General features: G+C 47.0%; 1 protein-coding gene across 1 annotated transcript in view; it reads left to right on the top strand.

Annotated features, from left to right (window-relative positions):
- Znf282 (zinc finger protein 282) overlaps nt 1-1,582 on the top strand; it is a 23,756-nt gene extending 22,174 nt beyond the window's left edge. The window contains exon 12 of the mRNA XM_015493856.2: nt 16-1,582. The gene's annotated coding sequence lies outside the window, so the exon portion shown is untranslated. The remainder of the gene's footprint in view (nt 1-15) is intronic.
- The last annotated feature ends 5,844 nt before the right edge of the window (nt 1,583-7,426 follow it).

The following is a 7,426-nucleotide window of genomic DNA, read 5'->3' as shown; positions in this document are numbered from 1 at the left end:
AAGAGACAGAGCCAGGGGCGGGCGAGGGGCTCCGGAGGACCTACCATCCTGCCCCATCCTTCTTGGTGCACCTTCCCGCCCTCTTCTCACCACCTGCTGGAAATCGGGCACAGAAATTGCACTCCATATAGGGTTCCCCTGAGGGTTGGACAGGGGTACCCTAGGCTTGTCCAGCCAGAATGGACAGCCCACCTCATCTCATAGGGTGGACCGCGCCACCCAGGAAGATGCCAGAGGGACAGCAAGGAGGTGAGAATCATTGGACACACTCGGCCCACCTAGTGTGCCTATTGGCCACTGGGGCCACAGATTGTTGTGATCAGGGGAAGTGACCAGGGAGTCTCTAAACCCTTCTGAAATAAGGAAATATAATCCTAAGGTTAGGAGACGCCCTGTAAAGGAAGCCAAGGTCACTGGTGAGCTGAGGGATGCGCTAAGGGTAACCTCCTCACGATGACAACACTGCCTCGCGTTTGAATAGCGCTTTATACTTTTTTAAAAGTGTTTTCTATCCGTTATCTATTTTCACCCTTAGCCTATCCCTCTGATAGGTGGGGTAGGATTTTCCTGACGTGGTAACTGAGGAAAGTGAGACACAGGTGAGATGGTTTACCCAAGATCACACGAGAAGAGCGTGGTGGAGCCGCACCAGGGCTCCGGCCCAGCGCAGTGTCCCCACCGCACACACTGCCTACCTCCGTCGTCTGAGACCACTCTGGCCTGGCCTTCCTGGTCTCTTTCCTTCCCTTGACACCCCCTCCCCCAAAATTAAAAGCATCAGGGGCCAACTCCTGGGTTACTGGGGGTGGGGAACAGATTGGCTACAAAGATGCCCAGATTCGTGCTCCAGAAGGCTCTTTCTATGAGAGACGCCTGGGCAGTAGCGCGCTCACCCCCAGCCTGTCCTTCCCGCCTCCAGTCCCTCAATCCGGTGCAGCAGCAGCATTTCACTGCACAGTGAGGCCCCGCCCTCCAGAGGCAGCGGTGCTCTGGGTCAGACCTCCCCTGATGATTTTCTCCAATTCTCCAGGGGAGAGGGAGAGGCCTTTGCTGCCCAAGCAGCCACCAAGGAATGAGTCTCTGCCCAGGAGGGCTGCACAAGTGGGTGCTAGAGTTCGAGCCTCAGTCTCTTTCCTGCCCTGGGCCTCCCAATTGGTGCTATCTGTTACCTGACCATGCTCATGGACATGGACACAGACTACTATGCTCTGACCCTGCAGGCGCCTTGGGAAGCGCGCAAAGGACTCCCTTACGTGTTGGTGCATCGCTCCGTGGCTCTGGGCACCACGGCCCCAGGGGCCACAGTCTCCATTTCAGCGTCTTGCATGGCCAGGCACTGGGGTGGGGTGGCATGCCCCAGGACCCTTTTTTTGTGTCAAAAATGGCTTTTCCTGCTCCTCCCATGGATCCCGCTTCTCTCATAGCCACCGGAGCGCGGTGGGCGGCCAGCACTCTGCCGCATCACCTTTGTGAGCGCTCTGCTTCTGCCCTTCTGTTCATCTGCGCTCCTCTGCTTTCCTCAGACCCCTTTTTGCCGTGCAAAGGGAATTGTTGAAATTAAATAAAAGGTATCCAGATTGCAGACTGCATGTTCACAAAGCTGGAGGGTTCTGCGTGGCGTCCTACAGTAAAGGCTCAATGAACGGAATCCAAATAATTGGGATTTTTTTTTTTTCCATTCCACTTTTTTAAGGGGGCGAATCATAGGAAAACAAGTTAGGATGGGAAGTTAAACATAGATGAGTTTCAGTGGAGAGCTGATAGAGCAGATGGGAATCTGTTTCAAGCATCGGTTGGGAGAGGACCATATACTACTTATCAAAAGCATATGCAAAAAATTAATATTTTCATAATCTTAATCATGGAATATAAGATCCATTTTTTTGGCCACTGGAAGTGTGAGGAAGGGGGAGAAATCATCACTGAGATATGGGTTTTAAGATAGCACATAGCTTGAATCTAGTCCCTTTATTTTACACGCCAGGCACTGATTCCCCAAGTGTAGTGATTGAGCTATTTGAGTCAAGCCCTCAGTTTCCTGAAGCTTACTCTGGTGGGTCCCACTGCACTGAAAGCCATGAATGGCCCTGACCTATGAATGGCAGCACAGGCACAGAGAGCCTAATAGTAAAAGAAGATGACACTTAAGAAGCTGGCCTCTTTCAGCACCTACTGCTCAGATTCTTCTATGTTCTTCCAGGCCTGTGTCTTTTCCCAGACACTTGATTTACTTCCTCATCTTTGGATATCCTTTCTTAACTTTCTGTCCTTGGTGGCCTGGAGAGTTTCAACAGGGATGTCTGGACTGCCACATTCCTCTGTATTGCCATCACACTACTGGGGACAGGCAGGCCCTGCAAAGGCCAGTGTTTGAAAGCATGCACTGAGGTGCAGGGCAAGCTGAGGCGGGTGGCCAGCTCAGCAGACGTCATGCTCATTGCCTCATTCCCTAACTTTTTGCACTGGGGATTGAACCCAGGGTGATCTACCACTGAAACTCAGCCCCCGCTCTTTTTTATTTTTTATTTTGAGACAGGATCTCACTAAATTGCTTAGGGTCTCCGTAAGTTGCTAAGGCTGGCCTCAAACTGGAGATCCTTCTGCCTCAACCTCCAGAGTTGCTGGGATTACAGGCATGGATCACTGTGCCCTCCTCAATCCCTTACATTTTGCCAATTCCTGCCACTATAGATATAGAAAGAGGAAAACAGGCACTTGGCGGATGAGAAAGAGGATAGATGGGGGCTTGGATCATTATTCAATTCTTAGTGAATAATTCTTTCTCTCTAGGAGTCTGATTTCTAATTGGAGAGAAGATATTTGTGAGAAAAAAAACACTAGAAAGCATATGACCGCCTGAGAGGAGAGTGGAGAAATACACATTGATCTCCTATAAAGTGCATCATGAGAAAGGTGGGCTCTTTCTGTAGAAAAGTCTTTCAGAGGTAGAGAGAGCCAAAAAGTCTCTGGGTTCCTAGAAGCCAAATGCCCTCAGCTGTATCATGCATCACCCATACCCCAGCGTGGGCTCCAGGGAAAGTCTCATAGTAAGCTCTACCTCCAGAATTGATCAGAGATGGTGACTCAGGACATTGGCTTTTGCAATTTGTTCAGTTATCTTTTCAGTGTTTGCACATTAGTCAGGATCGGCACTATTGGGGTACACATGAAAAGGAAGCTGGCAACCCCAGGCAGTAGCATTTGCTTGACAATGGGTCATAAGAATGGGTCAACATGAGAGGCAGGAGCTCATGATGCTCTAGGAGTCAGGCAAATCTTCATGGAGAAGTCTGGGTTTAAAGCACGAGATGGATGGGGCAAAGGGAAAGGAGGGAGGAGGCACATGGCTGAGGACAAAACAAGGGGAGCAGCAGCACTGGGGATTATGATGCAGGAGACTAGTGTGGTCAGAGCCAAGGGTGTGAGGTTGCAGGGGACAGAATCAGATGGTGAGGCACAAGCAGGCAAGGAGGTCCTTCAACTCCCAGACTGTCCTATAGGCTGCCAGTGAGCCCAGGGTCCACTGTGCTGCAGTCCCATGGAACTCCTTAGAAGCAGAGCACACACAGCTGTCCACAGAGAATGCAATGGAAGACCTAAGAAGGCAGGTGTAAGCTAGATGACACTGAAAATGAAAACCACAGGTGCCAAAGTTATTTTCTTTTTTAAAGATTGATAGATTTATTGGTGAACCAGAAATAATAAGTTTTTAAAAAGAAGTTTAACATAACAAAAGTGATTAAAAAAAAGCTCTCCTTTTTGCTTTCAACTTTATTAAAGGGCATAAAATTATATTTAAATTAATATTACAAAATACAATACATTGTAAAATTATGTATAACAATAATACCCCCCAAAAAAAGGAAAGCAAAGGGGAATAGACTGTGTAGGACTAATATTTCTTTTTTTCTTTTCTTCGGTACCAGGGATTGAACCCAGCAGGGCTTCATCACTGAGCCACATCCACATCCCCAGGCTTTTTAGTTTTCATTTTGAGATAGGGCCTCACTAAGTTGCTGAGGCTGGCTTTGAACTTCGATCCTCCTGCCTCAGTCTCCTGAACCTCAGGGATTACAGGTGTGTGCCACTGCGCCTGGCTAGGACTAACATTCTCTTTCTATCATTGGAGTTAAGTTGGTACAAATGTGAAGCTGTTTTTCATAAGAGATAGGAAACTCCTAGGCAACCATTAAAGAAATTACTAAAAAAAAAAAAAAAAAAAGTAAAAAATTATTGAAGACATTTAAATGCTATGAAAGAAATAAAGTTATCTTATAATCAAGGATTCAGGCCCCATAACTGGTTGTCTGAGATCTGGTCTCTGGGTATTGAATACTGTTAACATGAAAGGGGGAAAAGTAGGAAACCTCACACCAGGGCCCAGAACTAACAAGGCTATGCCTATGAATTACCATATTGGTTCATCCAATTGTTGTAGCTATAAAAACAGGCAGCTGAGCAAACTATCAGCCAAGGGCAGGTCTATTCTCTTGGTTCTATGTTAACCCACATGACATTTATGTGCAGTGGACTTTATAATTTGAAAGTCACAGAAGCGATCTCATCTCAGCCTAGCACAGTAAATGACCCAAATTAGACTTAAAACATTAGCTGTCTCTGCTCTTAAAACACCTGGAACCATTCTCACTCCCAGGACTTGCTCAGAGTTTGCCACCTGCTTCCATATTTCATCTCTCTGCTGGTTCTCTAAAGAGCAGCTCTCCTCCCTGTTCTGAGCCCTCTCACCCTTTCTCCCAGGATATTCAGGGAAATCCCCAAATCCTAATTCTTTACCCAGAGCAATTTGGTTTTAACTTTTCACCTTCTGCCTTCCAAGCCATGCCTTTGTGACTCTTCTTCCATAAATAAAATGACCTATAAAACTCTGGCCAGGAGCTGGGGATGTGGCTCAAGCGGTAGCGCACTCGCCTGGCATGCGTGCGGCCCGGGTTCGATCCTCAGCACCACATACAAACAAGGATGTTGTGTCCGCCGAGAACTAAAAAATAAATATTAAATAAATATAAAAAAAAACTCTGGCCAAATGAAATACTATTCTTTCCCTGAGAGGAATTCTGTACCAGTTTTTAGCCAAATAATTAATGAAGTTTTGAAGACATTTTACATTAATACATTTAAAATTCAAAATGTGAAAAAAAGAGAGAGAGAGAGATGCAATAAGAAATCTTGGAGGTGTGGTGGCTGCACTTGTGGTCCTAGCTATTTGGGAGGCTGAGGCCGGAGGATCACTTGAGTCCAGAAGTTCCAGACCAGCCTGGGTAACATAGTAAGACAGTCCCAAAAAAAAAAAAAAAAAAAAGGAGAATGACTCTGAGAAAAAGAGTCAGATGCAGAGATGCCAAGTTTTCATTTGGCCTTTCGTTTCCATTTGCAGCCCCAAGAGTCGCTGTTTTTAGCCAGAGCAGCCTCTAAGTCTTTGTTATATGATCATGAGCACTCCTTGAACTCTTACTCCATGACAGGTGCTATTTTAATGCCTTGAATTCATTCATTTAACTCATTGAACTTCCTTACAGGAAGTCTGTGAACTAAACAGTATTATTATTCCCCAAGAATAAGGAGGAAATGGCAGTACCAAGAGGTTAAAGATTTGCACAAGGTCCACCTCCAGTAAGTGGCAGTGCTGGGCCAGGACTGGTGTCATTCTCCAGTCACACTTCCTAAATCATTGCCCTACACCATTTCCCAAAGGCCAGGCACCTACAGACCAGTACCTGGTGTTGTCTCCCTCCTCCATGGAAGGCTGGAAATTCAATCTAAACTCTTTTCCAGAATCCCAGGCTCAGCATCAGAATCCTGAATCAAGCTGACTCTCTAGAGATTGATGGACAAACTAGAATATCAGTTTAACCATTTCCAGGGGTGGACTGTTCATTCCTGTCAGTCTAATGCATATTGTCTCCCAGCAGCTACGTGGAGACCTGACTCATCAGTCAGCAGCCTGGTGAGCATAGAAATGGAATGAGGGGTGAGTTCTATGAACAATGCCCTATGTCCTGATATGTCTGACTCCACAATCATGATACATGTCTTTCTGAGTCTGACAGCAAGTGTTTATTGGTCTGAGAGAGGGCAGAACTTATTGTTAATTAGTCTCTTCAGGCTGGTCCATTCTTCCTTAAGATTTGGTAATGATTCAATCAAGCTCCTGTCAATCTGTTTGCCCTGAAAATCATATCTTTTCTCTCTCTCTCTCTCTTTCTACCACGGATGAAACTCAGGGGCACTTGACCACTGAGCCACATTCCCAGCCCTATTTTGTATTTTATTTATGAGACAGGGTCTCACTGAGTTGCCTAACACTTCGCCTGTTGCTGAGGCTGGCTCTGAACTCACAATCCTCCTGCCTCAGCCTCCTGAGCCCCTGGGATTTCAGGTGTGCGCCACCGTCTTTGAGATGGCTTTTTATATCTGAGAAAAATGAGTAGGCGATACTGTGAAAAGACATTTTAGTGGAAGAGACAGAGAAGTAAATGAAAGAAAAAAAAAAGAGGTTATTTCCAGCAGGGTGAAGACAATGAGTTTGGGGATGGAGGAGAGAGTTGGGCTGTAGTCAGAGTAGGTAGGGCAGACCTCTTTGAGGAAGTGGAATCTGACCTCAGCCCTTGCTGTGAAGGACACAGTCTAGGGTAACAAACTTTCTGTTGATTTTAAGAGTTTGTATCTCAGAGGAAGCGCTTCATGCCTGTCATTAGGCGTTCATTTCACTCTCATTCATGTCTCTAGAGAGGCAAAATGGTATAAATTAGGTAAGTATGGTTGCAGGAGTGTTGCTGGTATATGGTGATGAAATGGTAACGTAGCCATGCTTTCTAAGCCCCAACTCCGAACACACCTTCTAACACACTGCATGCAGCTCAAGGACTGGATTAATTACTTGAATCAAGTCTATCTTGGATTTTCCAAGGCATGTGATACCACACTTAATGGACTACAGTGGGTTGACTGGGTTCTTGACTCCACACTGTTGATATGAAAATGCGGTTCTATTATCTAAAAAGCCAGGTAATAGGTACGCTACTAGTATAAGGGCACTTGCCAGTTGGGGCCATATCTCCTTTCCCCGAGTAGGTTACATGTTCTTCTCTAGGAGCAAAGTCCGAGTTTCATGCATTTTTCAATCCCGCAAAGCATTGAGTAAAGTGCTGGCACCTAAAAGACACACAAAGGCCCGCGGGTCCTCCTTCAATTCCCAACGTGCTCTGGACTTCAAGGTCGGAGCTGGCTCGCCATGCCGCGCTGGCCTGGGTTCCAGCCTGCCGTTCGTCCTCCGGCCGCACGGGGGCGCGATGGAAACCCGCGCGTGGGCCGGGCGACTGAGGCCCATCTTGGCGGGCAGGGCCGGCTCCCAGAGTGCACCTCGCGTCAACACGGCGGCGGCTTCCGGGAGCGTCCGGGCGCGGGC

The sequence above is a fragment of the Marmota marmota genome, unplaced genomic scaffold, assembly GCF_001458135.2.
Source record: "Marmota marmota marmota unplaced genomic scaffold, marMar, whole genome shotgun sequence".
NCBI lineage: Eukaryota > Metazoa > Chordata > Mammalia > Rodentia > Sciuridae > Marmota > Marmota marmota.
This window is presented reverse-complemented; position numbering and strand designations above follow the sequence as displayed.